General features: G+C 36.1%; 1 protein-coding gene and 1 pseudogene across 3 annotated transcripts in view; one reads left to right on the top strand and one right to left on the bottom strand.

Moving 5' to 3' along the window:
- Positions 1-14,142, top strand: part of LOC150092606 (serine/threonine-protein phosphatase 1 regulatory subunit 10-like) — a 447,296-nt gene that overhangs the window by 256,005 nt on the left and 177,149 nt on the right. The gene's annotated exons all lie outside the window — the stretch shown is intronic.
- LOC150092607 (U2 spliceosomal RNA) lies at positions 1,501-1,674 on the bottom strand (annotated as a pseudogene).

Raw genomic sequence — 14,142 nt, 5'->3', positions numbered from 1 at the left:
GAATAGAAGATAAAGGGGAGAGGTATGATTAGATATTTAAGCTGTTAAAGGGTTATTATCGGATTAACACTGAGGAGATTTTTCATGTGGTAGGTTGATGAGTCATCTATGGAAGTTATAAAATGAAGTAGTAAAAGTGTAAGAAGTAAGTATTTTGCATGGAGAGTAAGAGCATGGAATGCATTGCCTAAGAGGGTGGCAAAATGCAGTTGAAGGAGCGATACAGTAGACTTAGTGTTAATTAGTGCTGATCTCCCACATTGAGTCTTGTGACTCCATGGAAGTCAAGAAAAAAAAAATCCTATGCAAAACATCAAAGGGATGGTCAGCTAAAACCAATAGACCATAGTTACGGTGGTGGATGGATTCATATGTTGTTCTAGGCAGATGTTGATTTGATCATAATATAAGTTGCCAAAGGAACCTTGTATGAAGGGGCGAGGAACAGAGCTGGAACGGAGGGAATATATTCATTGTGTATGTGGGGGAATAAAGGCTAGCCAGCTTCAGATGAGGTTTTGAAAGCAGTGCAGAGATATTTTTTGAATTCTGGCTATGTTTTCTGATCTGCCCTAGATATAGGCAACAATAATAATAGTACAGTAGTCTGTATTTTGGGAGGGACAAATAATTTGTTCATCATTTGGCATTATGACCATTGGACAGGAAGATCTGGTGAATAAAGGAGGTTTAGCTATAGCTATAAGGAAAGCCTGAGTGGAATGGAGGTCGACAATAGTTTTCATAATACCATGTTGTTAGGGACTGAGTGGAGATGATGGGAAAATTTTACTCGTCTACTTGTGTGGGTGGGTTTTCTGTAAACTGAGAAAGAAAGGATGTTGGTGGAAAGATGTGATTAGATTATCTAGAAAAGGTGGGCTATTTTATTTGATTTTTCTATCGTGAACTGGATTCCAGCATGCTGCCTGCCTCTGAGGAGAAAGGAGTTTAAATGTGTTTGAGGTATGTGGCCAATGATCTCTCTAATTTTTGCCAGCCCATACACATGAAAAACATTTTGCGTACAAGTTTCCAGTCTCAGGCTCAATGTGTGTGTGCTAGTGTCATATTTCTCATATTATTGTTGTGCTTTAGCTCTTTCATCTAGCTCTAACTAACCTGTGAGATTGTAAGCACTAAATCAATTCACTTTAATGCACAGTTATTACAGAAATATATTACCATTTGCATGAGTTCAAATAATTGTACTGTCTAGACCAGTATTTTTGACACTTTTCTGACAAAACAATAATAAAAAATGTATTTTACATCTCGACTCACTATGCATTAGGCATGCACACAGACTATATATATATATAAAGATAAGCCGAAATTTGAAATGTCCAACAATGTGTTTGCCTTCATGAGACAAACACGTTGTTGTCTCGAGTCATCAGAATTGAAGGAGAACCAGCTTACCAGCCTGGAACTTGGGGGGGGGGGGGGGGGGGGGGGGGGGCAGAGCCCCCCCCCATGTGTGTGTGTGTATAAAAGGCTGAAGAGCAATGCTCAAAGGGATTTTGTACAATGCCATGCAACTCACAGCAGAGGTGGAGCAAGCACTTTGTTACCCTCCAAAAATTCTTTTAATATCTTGTGATCTGTATCAGATATTAAGTTGATAAGAACAGATTCTACACTCATATGTTAGCCAAAAGGCCAAGAAGCAAAAACTTTAGTGTCTGCTCTTATCAGTTTAATATCTGATATGAGCTCCATCAGCTCTCTCAAGATATTAAGCTGATGTGTGTGGTCTGCTCTGTTTTTGCCTCGGTGTTACACTACTTCAAAGGTCAGCTCTTGCCATCAGGGAGAAATGATAAACACTGTACTATGCTACACCACACACACACACACACTGAAACAAATGTTTCATAAAACAACATATCTGTACTTCATATAATAAAGTAAAAACAAAAAGGTAATAATATTAAACATGAATTTTATTATTTTAATATGACATAAAAACACTCAAAATAAAACATCAAAAACAGAACTTAGGAAATATTTTTTTATTTAATATCATGGGTTTGTTTACCATAGAACACAGGATTCAATTTTATTCATCAGAATATAGTTTTGCTCATTATACCTCTTTTGGAAGACAAATAAACATGTTCCTGTATAGTAATAAATATTCCCTCCCCAACAGATACCATACTACAAATACAAGAAAAACAAGATTTATTGTACCACTGAATACTATATGTAGCAACAGTTAGTGTAAATTGGAGACATCTAGAGTGAAAACAACCCGAATCTGCATAATGATAAATAACTCCCATCCCACAGACACTATGTATTATCATTAAGACAATACTAATATTAATAGAATTTAATTGAAACATTCAAACTAACATTCTGTGTGTATTTAATACCTTGTAAACAATGTCCCTGCTGTTCAACATGGACAGATGGTAGGGTATTGCTGATGAATTACAACCGACAGAATAGAGGATTTTAGGTCTGAGAGAGATGGTTCATTTGAGGCTGTCTGGTGTGAGATAGAGGTAAATAGAACAAAATATGGTGTTGCTATAGACGTGAGGGGAGGGGGGGGGGGTCCACAGAGAGATGTAGATGCCATGTATCAGCAGATTAGCTCAATGAGTTGAGGTTGACCAATTATTATGGGAGATTTTATCTATGGGGACATTGGAGAGAGAAAAGGAGGGAATGGCAAGATGAAAGTGGGATTTATACAGTTGCTAAAGAATAATTACATGGACAAGCGGTTTGTGAGTGTTGGATCTGATAATAGCATCAATATCCATAACGAAGGTAGATACTCTGCCTCTAATTGGGGAGGGTGACCATGTGGTCTTGTTCTAGGAAGTTGCCAAACATATGTAACCTCTTGAAAAGATGTTAAACTATAAGGTTGGTGATTGTGAGAGATTCAGAAGTTATTTTGGAGCAGTACCCTGGCTTGAGAAGCTACAAGGAAAGAATGCCAGTAGTGCATGGCAAATGGTCAGAGATTGCTTGAGAGTAGCAGAATCAGACTTCATACCCAAGGTCAGGAGGATAAACCAAGTTGGAATTAAGTGGATGAGTAGGGATATAAAGCAAGAACTATCAAAACAGAAAGCATTATGGAGAAAATATTTTAAAAAATGTGACCAGCATACTCATTAGCATTACAAAGTGCAAGCAAAAAGGGTGACTGGTATGGTTAGATAGGCCAAATCAAGCTATGAGAGAGAATTAAACAGGCCAAAGTAAACCCAAAAGAGTTTTTTTGTTATGTGGCAAGTAAGAGGAAAAATGACTATGTTAGACTGACTTAAAACAATGCTCGTGGTAGGAAGGACTGAATAAAAAGAAATAGTCAAATTACATGGAGATTGCTGATGTTATAGAGACATATCAACATTGAGGTAGATGAACAGGTGTTCAGCATATTAAAAAATATAAATGTGAACACAGTAGTGGGACCAGATGGCATATCAGTCCATGTACTACATGAGTAATATTACATGATGCCTCCAAGGAGTCCAAAGACTCATCGAGGGAGGGCACCTACTGTACAACTCTGTCTTCACCACTCAATCCACTAACTATAGCAAACTTCACCATCTACTGCCCACCACCACCACCACTAGTATTTTCACAGACAATTACAAACATCCATGCCCAAACAGAATTTGAACCTGTAGCCTTCTGGCTGGAGAGCAGATATGCCAACCACTTGACCAACTAGGTCGCCAGAGTATGCACGAGAATTAGCATTGCCTTTGACGAAGTTCTTCAATCTAAGTCTCAGCACTCGCAGGGTTCCAAGGGAGTGAAAAGAGGGTAAGATAACATCACTGCATAAAGGTGACTCCAAGGCAGAGGTAGCAAACTACACGCCAATTAGTTCAAGTATTGGAAAAGTTGGTGAAAGGTAAAATGCAACAGTGGGTGGATAGGAATGCGATACTCTGGAGTAGACAGCATGGCTTTGTGAAGTGTAGCTCCTGTCGTAGTAACTTATTCACCTTTTATAATAAAGTGACAACAGAAATGAATAAAGGTAATGGCTACACATGATTCTGCTTGACTTTGCCAATGCATTTGATAGAATACCACATGAAAAACTATTACAAAAGCTGGAGCAAATGGGAATGGATATGAGGCTAGTAGCATGGATGGGGTGGGGTGCCTGACAGACAGACACCAGAGAGTAGTATATGGTGGAGTGGAATCTAGGAGAATGGTGGTGGCTAGTGGAGTGAGTATCTCAGGATTCAGTACTAGGGCCACTATTTAATTTGTATATCAATGACATTGGGAAAAATTTAAGAGGGGATATTCAGTTGCTTGATGTTGATGCAAAACTGGGGAGAGCAATAGTTGATAAAGGTGATGGAGATATTCTGCAGGATGATTTATTTAAATAAATTATCGTTGTGGACAAAGGATAATAATTGTCAAGTGAATGTTGCAGAATGTAAGGTTATGCACTTCCGGTTGAAAAGATTGCATATGGTGTATGATATTGGATTGCAGGAAATTGATGAGGCTAGGGACCTGGGGATAATGGTGGACAAAGTTGAAGTTCAGAGGGCATATTGCAAAAGTTAAAATAGCTCAAATGATGATTTGGATGTTGAAAAATACGCTAACAGTTTAAGACAGAGAAGACTTTTAAGGAAGAAATGATGGAACATGATAGAAACTTTTAAGAGATTAAAGGTATTTGATAAAATTGATGCAAGTGAAAATTTTCAGTATATAACAAAGAACTAGGGGGTATCTGGGGAAATTGTGTAAGGGTATGCAGACCATATTTTTTGCATGGAGAGTGGTGAGTGCAATAGACTGCCAAAATTGCTTGTGAATTCCCTGATGGTGAATGAATTGGAAGAGAGGTATGATAGGATTTTTTTGTGTATAATGGTTAATTTGGGTTTCTCACAATGAGTGTGGACTCCATGGGAATGCCATAAAGTAAAAATAATAAATAATAAAAGGTGGAGGCAGAGAGTACTTCCTGTGGCTCTGCCTTCATTCTGTTTGTAGATCTTGTTTTTTCAACTGAAATATCCTGATTGCATAACATATTCAGAAATCTTCACATTGTGGGATATCATCATTTAGTAAATGTATGTAGTTCTTGATGAATGATCTGAATTGTCCAATGTAGGCAGTTAATGAACATGAAAGAAGTTTAGCAATTCTGTATGTAGGACAGTCAATACAATTCATAATGGGTCTTCTGGACAATCTCGTATAAGTTAAATAACTTATATGAAAGTGGTTCCATAAGTTTCTCGCCTGACTAACTTTTAGAGGTTATAGAAAGAAAACAACTGTCACTTCTCAACATAATCTCCCTTTACTTCAACACACGTTTCACATCTTTGAATTAACATTTCTATGCCCTTGAAAAAATAGTCTGTACTTTTCTCTACAAAATGGCTTAAAGCTGCATCTTTCACCTCATTGTTCTGTCATCTGCCTTTCTTCAGTTTCAAGAAGAGGTAGTAGTTATTGGGTGCTAGATCTGGGCTATAGGGTGTTCAGTCTCCTGAAAGCCACAGTCCTTCACTGCAGCATTCGCAACATTAGTTGTGTGGGCTGGAGCATTGTTGTGAAGCGGGCGAACACCATGACTCCACATTCCCCATCTCTTCTCCTATATGCTGTCGTGCAGTTTGTATAGGTGCAAAATATTTTGCATTCACGGTGGTATTCCTTTCCTTGAAGTCAATCAAGAGAATTTCCCAGCAATCCCAAAAAACAGTTGTCATGATCTTCTTGGTGGACTGTGTGACCTTGGCTTTTCTTGTTGGTGCTTCACCTGGTTTGCACCACTCCATGGATTCCCTTTTGGAAAGAGGATCATAAGAAAGGACCATGGTTTCATCCCTGGTGACAACGGATTTCAGCACTTCTCTCTGATTCCTGGCAAAGCTCTGAAAACTTGCAGAAACAGATCACACAATGCCCTTGAATTGAAGATAGAAGTCAGGGCACAACCTTCGTTGCGTGATGCTTCTCGTGAATGATCTGAAAGATGGTTGTTATAGAAAGCCCCAACCTTGCTGAGATTTCTTTGAGCTACCACCATCTGTCATTGAGTAGTTTAGTTTACTCTTCAAGAGAGACATTTTCCTCAGTTATCACTTCCACAGGCCAACCATTACGAGGATCATCTTCAATGCTCTCTCTCCTCCTAGGTGAAACTGGTTAATCCATTCCTTCACAGTGGAATATGAAGAAGAAGGTTCCCCATAAACACCATCCAATCACTTGGAGAAAGCCCTTCTTGGGTAAAAAAAAAAACTTTATTACAGCTTGGTATATTCAATGTTTAACATTACAGCCATTTAGCATGCCACATGTTAGCGAACAAGTGCCTCCAACTGAATAATGAAGGTAGAGAGTTGAAACTGGTACAGTAAGCTCCTTATAGATGGTGCTATGTGTCGTACGTCATTTTAAAATTGGCGCAAATTTTGTATGTCAGGCTAGAAACTTTTGGAACCTACCTTGTGTATATTAACAACAGATAGTTTAGGATAAGGCCTTCATGATACAAAGTATTTTGATCTCAGCTAACAACTTCAAGCTACTTATTTAATTGTTTATTTTTGGAGGGTTATAACTAATTTCTTGATAGCTGGAGATCTTCTGTAAAAGGCAGTCTATCTCACTCTCATCTTATCTTATCCATTGCTGTCTTATCCATTGCCACTACAGCTTTTCCTTTATCCACTTTTGAATCTTTTCTAGAAAGTAAATCTTATAATCTAGCCCCTTCCACAATAAACACAAACAAAACTCATTTCAAATCTATACCACAGTATGGGTTCTTCCATACATACCAACTGCTACAGTACTTAGCTTTAGAGCCTCTCATTGCTAACCACATTGCCTGTGGTTGGCAATGAGACTTTAAAGATCTTAAAAGTAATGACTTATAAGTTTTGATATAGCATTTGTTCCCACTAATTTCTCTTTAAAAAAAACCTAAAAACTTATTCAGACTAATCTTTCTTCTATATATATCTGCTGTATTTTTCTATATGTGGAAGATTCTGTGATTATCTTTACTTGCCATGCAAAAAATTGGCACGCAGATTGAAAGCACATATTTGGACCCATCTGACCTTTCTCTCCACTGATCCCTTGGATATGTTAGAAATTAGAAATATTTTTTACACATCTTAACTACAACCAACCAGGATGTCTTTTACCATTGGGGATGGGGGGATTTGTGCATGTCCTTCACTTTTTTTTGTTTGTTCCTACCACCTACAAAAGGTTATTTACAAACTATAGTACATTTTTATACTGTTGGTGGGCTAAGGATTTTTTATATAGTGTGGAAACTCTGCTGTAAAGACCAAACATGGAACATTTTTTAAGACACTTTCACACCAGCTGATGAAATTCATCTCCTACCTAAATAGATGAGTTACTCTAGTCACCTACCTATTCAATGGATTCTTACCTTTTTTATTTTTTTATAAAGGACCCAGGTATGTCAGTAATCTCTTTCACACCATTAGTGTGTTAACACTTTAGCCATAAGAATTCTATTTTGACACCTTATGTGCATCCATCATACTTTGAATCAATCTTTCTTCTTTCAAACAAGTTCACAAAAAAATATATATATATATTTTGTAATTTCTCATGGAAATGCATAAAGTGTATTAAGAGTTCTTGCAAGTAAGTCAGCATATTCTCTGATAGAAATCATCTGGGAAAAAAATGCAGTTTGTAAAGGTCATCAGAGGTTATCGGAAGACTTTGGTATGAGTACGGACAATAAATGCTGACTTGGTTGTCCGAGTGGTTAGCGCATCCACTCTCCAGCCAGGAGGAGGTGGGTTCAAATCCCACGTAGGACATGGATGTTTGTGATTTGTCTGTCACCTTCATACATTCAGCATGGGAGAAGTAGATGAGAGGTAGATCATTATGATCACAGACAATAAATATGATGGTGGCAAAGTGTTTTGGAGGCTATTGAAAAAGCTTGAAAATGGAGAAGAGACCTCCTTAAAGGGGGTCGCATGATTTATTAAAGATACATAAAGAAGATATTCAACCAGAAATGTTCAAATATGGAGTTTTAAAAGTTTTATAGTGGCAGCAGTTGAGAAAGCATGTTAGAAGATTGGAATACAGCTATTATGGTATTCATCTATAAAAAAGGGGGGGGGATTGCTTGGCAGGTTATAAATGGGTGGAATGCGTTGCCAGAGGTGATTGTGAACGCTTCATCTGTGAATGAGTTTAAGGGGAAGTATGACAGGCATTGTGTGAATAACGGTTAGTATGTCAATGTTGGGTCTCCCGCGATGAGTCTTTTGACTCCATGGAGGCACCTTATATAATAATAAAACTGAATGAGAATTACAGAGAAATTTCCACTTAGCGTTTGCATGCATAATTAAGAAATACTTGGAAAATGCACAAGCCTGAGTTTTGGCCGAAGAGCCTTGTCAGGAATTTTCAAATTTTCACTTTAAAATAAATAGTTCAGAAATTATGGGAATGTAATAAGGATTTTTGTTTGTTTTGTAGATCTGGAAAGAGCATATGACAAGTTGATAGAGAAGCACTACAGTTATTGCATGTAAATAGCATGGTATTTTGTGCAGTATGTAGGCTATATTTAAGTTTGATTCTATATCTGCATTTAAAATTGAAGGATATACAGGAAGGTAATTTTGTAAAATCAGGTTTTATGACAAGTGTGGACATTATATCCACTGTTGTCCATTGTATGGTTCACATTATGAAGGAAAGTGGCATTACACCTGATATCAAATTGAAGATGTTAATGTGTGTTCCTTATTTTATGCAAATGTTATACTCTTAAGTAGATCCAGTATAGGTCTGTAGTGTTCCTCAGTTAAATTAATAATTGCTATAACAAATGTGGTTTGAAAATGAGTAGCAAAATCATTATTGAAATATGCAGAATATAAAAAGCATGAGTTGCATCCTCGATGGGGAGAACCTACACGGGAAGTAAAATATTTCGGCTGTTTATGCACGGTGAAGGTGGCAGTTAGATATGGTAATAACAATAATCAGAGCTGGAATGATGGATGGTGAAAAGAAAATGAAAGTAGACAGAAACATTGTAAACATCAACTGCATAATAAAGGGAGAAACTGTAGAACAATTAAAATATTTCATCTCTTTAGGCACAACCTTTAGTGCAGAAGGCCAATTAAATATGGAAATAGGCAACAGAATTATCAAAGCAGGTGCAATAATAGTCAACTGAATAGATTTATATGGAATCCAAAAGATCAGTCAAACACTAAACAAGCTGTATAGAAGGCAAGCGATAAAGCATAGAAGTAAAGCAACTGATCAAAGATGAGAGACCATAAATATGAGATCTCTTAGAAAGATTAGTAGAGTGAACAAATGTAATCAGTGATAGAATCATATTAAAATGAAGTATTAAGAAGGAATTTGGCATTGTTAATATTCTAGAATGTATGAACAGACCTATGGTAATAATATGGTCACATAAACAGAATGAGAAAGTATAGTGTAGCAAAAACAGGTGCTTGATGGCAGAAAGAAGAGTCCAAGATTTAAATAGAATGATGCAGTTAGATGTGCATCAGACAACTGAAATATATCATCTAGAAATATTGCTACCTTGACAAATAGCTTCCTTCAAAAATCATTATCAATGATTTGGAGGAAAATTGTTGGCAAAAATATTAATAAAAAAGTAAACTTTTTTGTGTAATATTGTTGTAGTATTCTTGAAGGCTCATATCAGTGATTTGATGATAATGTTTTCTTACATCTGTTGTCGAAAATATTTCATGTTCTCAAAATGTATGATATTCAACCTTCCTTCTAGCGTTACCAAAAATTAGTTACCTTTTTTCTGTTCACCAAAAGATACTTTTACCCATACCTCTACAGATTGAAATTTTTTAATTCAGAATAGGAAAGCAACCAATACTTAACTGGATAAACATAAAAATTACTTGCCTTATATAAATAAAGATAAATTAATATGGCTTCCTCATTCTACTAGAAATGTGGCACACTATCCACTCAGTGTGTTTTCTTCCTGCTAGTGTCTCTCTCTGCATGTGCATATAGCACACATCCTTGGACATGTGAAAATAGCTAAGTGACCATGGTGATATAAAGTTAATTCTTATCTCCTAGACATTGTTTCATTCTTTAAACAAAATGATGAATAATCAGAATCTGTATTAATTATGAAATTGATTAAAATGGTGATTAAGAATGAGTGTGATCTTTCAGTTGAAACTGAAATTCGTGGTACCCTGAAGTAGTGTATAGTTATTGTAATTTGTAGCTTATAGAAACATGGAAGCTATATTCCAATTTAAGAATGTTTGCAGCTGTGGATTGATTTCAATTTATATTTTTCTTTGTTTGCTACTTCCATAGATACTCTCAATTCTTTGTGTTTGCAGCACTTCCTTTTTGAGAACATTGAAATTCAGTATTGCTCTTAGATAAGTTATCTAAATAAAAGGACATGCTGGCAGGATACATCCAATAGAATGGGGATGTCATCATCCTATGTGAAAACAACAGGGCAGTTTTGAGTTTATGAATATGTACTTAAATGAAAGTAATAATACTTGGAGAATTTTGGAAGAAAAATAAATATATGATGCAAAATTATCCATTGATAAATGTAACAATAGGTGTAGGTGACAGCACTAGAAGAACAAAATGAATTTCACTAGATTCACCATATTCTTACCATAGCTGCAATTTCTGTTTCAGAGCATTGCACAATTTGCAGCTATTTGTGGGAGACAAAGTGCCCATCTAGATTGTTTCTGAAATAATTCAGCTTGTGACTGAAAAAGAACAAATACCAGAACATGTCATTTAGGGGACCAGTTAATTATCTCTCTGAAGAAGTAATAGTTAATTATTAGAGAAATCAAGTGAAATGTTGTCTTAGAATAACTGTCTCTGTGATATTAAATAAATTAATGTAGCTTAATTCTTAATCAGCATCAGCCATGAAATTCCTCTAACCTCAAGAAGAATAAGTATGGCTTTTCTCTCTATCTTTCTAGGGTTAAGTAAACCAAAGATTAATCCATTTGTAATTCTGGAGGTGCTGATCAAGAAATTCAGAATACAAAATATGCAGTGTTATTATTTATAAATGTAACTTTTATTTCTTGGTCAATTATAATTTTACTAAATGACCTTCAATCAGAGTTCCAAATGAGAAGGCACACTTAAAGAAAGGTTGGTTGTGTTAGTTTATGAAGTTAAGTTTAAGCCCAAATTGCATGTAACCAAGTTTTTGGAATGGGATGGTAGAGATCTAAAGCAGATGCCAAAAGTACTTTGAGGATTTGTAGAGTAGAAGTGGAGAGATGAAGAAAAGTTGATAGAGAGACCCTTTTGAGGAATCTTGAATAAAAGTGGAAATCACTTCCAGCTTTTAGACATGAAAGTGAAACAGCAGTAAGAGAACTTAATAACAGTTAGTCTGGGTATAGATGGAACCTAGACATCTAATTAAGGCCACAGGAGATTGAGGAATAAGAGTGTTTCATAGGTTGATATGAGATTCAGCAGTATGGCAGACTGGAATCAGTTAGTGTTCATACTGTTACAGGAGAAGGGAGATATGCATTCAAAATTAATCTCTCATTCAAGCAAGATTCGACTAAATGTTATTCTAAATAGTACTAATCCCAAAGTACAGGCCTGAGACTCTGGAGAACAGGAAGCTTTCAGGGAAGAAAAGGGTACCAGAGATGAAATCCTTAGCCTTGGTCAGATCATTGAGAAACATAGTTGAGATATTACTTTGGTAATGCACTTCAAATTGAGAGAGGTAATGAATATAATGTATTTATCTCGACACTTGCAGGTTAGTAGCAAACTTGTACATCTAAGAACAAGCCACATTAAGAACAGGTGTTTGGATAATTAATCTTTAGATATGCAAGGAAGATAAGGATTCTACTTCTTGCTTGTTTTAACGTATGCTAAGGAAATTAGGTTAGTCGGCAGATGGGTCAACAATTTGAGATAATACAGTACTCCTCTGTGACAACAGAGTAGAGGTAGGATGAATCCTTGACAGACTTGATGAGATCAGCAAGAATGTAGAACTTAAACTTACTCCTGATAAAATGAAGATTATGGTCAGTCTTTGAAATAATTAATAGAGAAATAATTGGAAGGCTGAGAAATTTTAGTATTTGTATCCATTATTAATGTGAAAAACTGCTGTTTGGAAGATATAAGAGGATTTGGAATGGCTGGGAAAATAGTTAAAGGCTTATCTAAAGTCTAGGGGAGGGGCAAATATATCACTACTGGAACAAAGCTGATGATTCTAGATGCAGCTACTTTTTTAGTAGCTACCTATTGATGTGAAATTTGAAAACCAAAAGAAAGTCGATAGGAAAAGAATGGCTGCTTTTGAGATGTGGTGCAGGGGAGGCTGTGTAGATTTGGTACCTGAAAAGAAAAGGATGGGTCCTTGAAGGGATCGACAGAATACTTGAAATACTTCAGACACAGAGAAAGAATGGAAGGGGGACTTCTCCAAACAGTAACAGAAAGAAGGAATCTGTTAATGCATTTTTTGAACAGCTGAAGGTTGTAATCTTTCGAGCAGATAGTCAGGAGGTTTTTTGGTAATGAGAAACTTAGCAGCATGAATCAAACTCTTTTTGTATGTTTGTATGTATGTGCCTGCAAAGAATAGCGAAGCAAGTCAACTTTTTATCTACACAGTTTCTAGAATGATGATCTTTCCCTAGCACTTTTCTGTAATTTCAATCCCAAATACAGAACAGTAAATGCTGTTAATTTTTTTAAATATAATTGAAGATATTTGATTCACTATGAAACAGTGTTCTGTTGACTAATTTTTTTATTTACATACCCAAGCTTGTATCTGTGTACTACTTCTCATTCTTATTCTTGTATGTAACTAACCATACAAAAAAAAAAAGAAGAAAAAAAAAAAACTTGGTGTGGTTAGTTAAGTTACATAACCTGTGAAAATAATAAAAATAGATGTAAATCCTTTTCTATAATTCTTACTGAATGTGTGTAGAAAAAATATCTAAGTGTGAAATGTTTGAATTCTACAACTAAAATGATATTTGTACAAAGGAGCTTCTGTAACTCCATATGCTGGTGATCTCTACTGATGCTGCCAAAATTATTCATCTTTAAGTCAGCCATGGAACTAGTGTCATTAGTGAGATATTTAAAGCACAGACTTGAAAATACGGTCTGTAAAATATATGTTAGAAATTAGATACCAGCTTATCTTCTTTTCATTTTGAATGACATGTTACATCCCCTGTCCAAAGAGAAACTGAACTTTTCGAAAATAGAAGAAACTAGTGGCACCACCTATTGTTTCTTTTTATTGTTAAAAGTGGCAACCTTCATTAGTGTTGTGTCAACTGTTTATGACATTTGTTTCATTAGAAGCTGAGTTATAGTGCTAAAAGTGAGTGTGTTTTGAATGGTTGGAAAATGAGTTTCAAACAGAGAGCTGCGATTGACTTGTGCGTTAAACTTGGTAAAAATTTTACCGAAATGCATCAAATGCTTCAAAAAACATATGGTGATGAATGCTTATCCCGTAATTAAGTTTACGAGTGGTTTAAGCAATTCCAAAGTGGTCGTGAGACGCTTGAGGACGACGAAAAGCCAGGCCGTTCAAAAACTGGACTGGGCGAAGTTAACATCCAAAAAAAGTGCATGATTTCATCAAAGAAAACCCGAAATCGTCCGTGAGATTGATTGAAGATGAATTGGGGATTCCAAAATCAACTGTGCACAACATTTTGACCGAGAGTTTGTGGCTTCGTAAATTGAATTCATGATTTGTTCCTCGCAAGTTGACTGACGACCAAAAAATGTATCGAATTGAATACTGCAAGGTCCTCATTAAAACTGCTCATAAGGACTCAAACGATTGTTAATGGCGACGAAACATGGTGTTTTGAGTATGAGCCCGAAACAAAGCGCCAGAGTGCTGAGTGGAGACCACCAGAAGAGGGACATCTGAAAAAAAGTTGCTTAGAGAAGTCAAAAGTAAAGACAATGCTGATTTGTTTCTACGATTCCAAGGGCATTATCCACAAAGAATTCATTCTGCCTGCACAAATGATCAATGGT

This window comes from Typopeltis vanoorti, chromosome 25 (assembly GCF_054136105.1).
Source record: "Typopeltis vanoorti isolate ZY-2024b chromosome 25, IOZ_Tvanoo_1.0, whole genome shotgun sequence".
NCBI classification, from domain to species: Eukaryota; Metazoa; Arthropoda; class Arachnida; order Uropygi; family Thelyphonidae; genus Typopeltis; species Typopeltis vanoorti.
The sequence above is the reverse complement of the archived record's forward strand: the minus strand, read 5'-3'. Positions and strand labels throughout refer to the sequence as shown.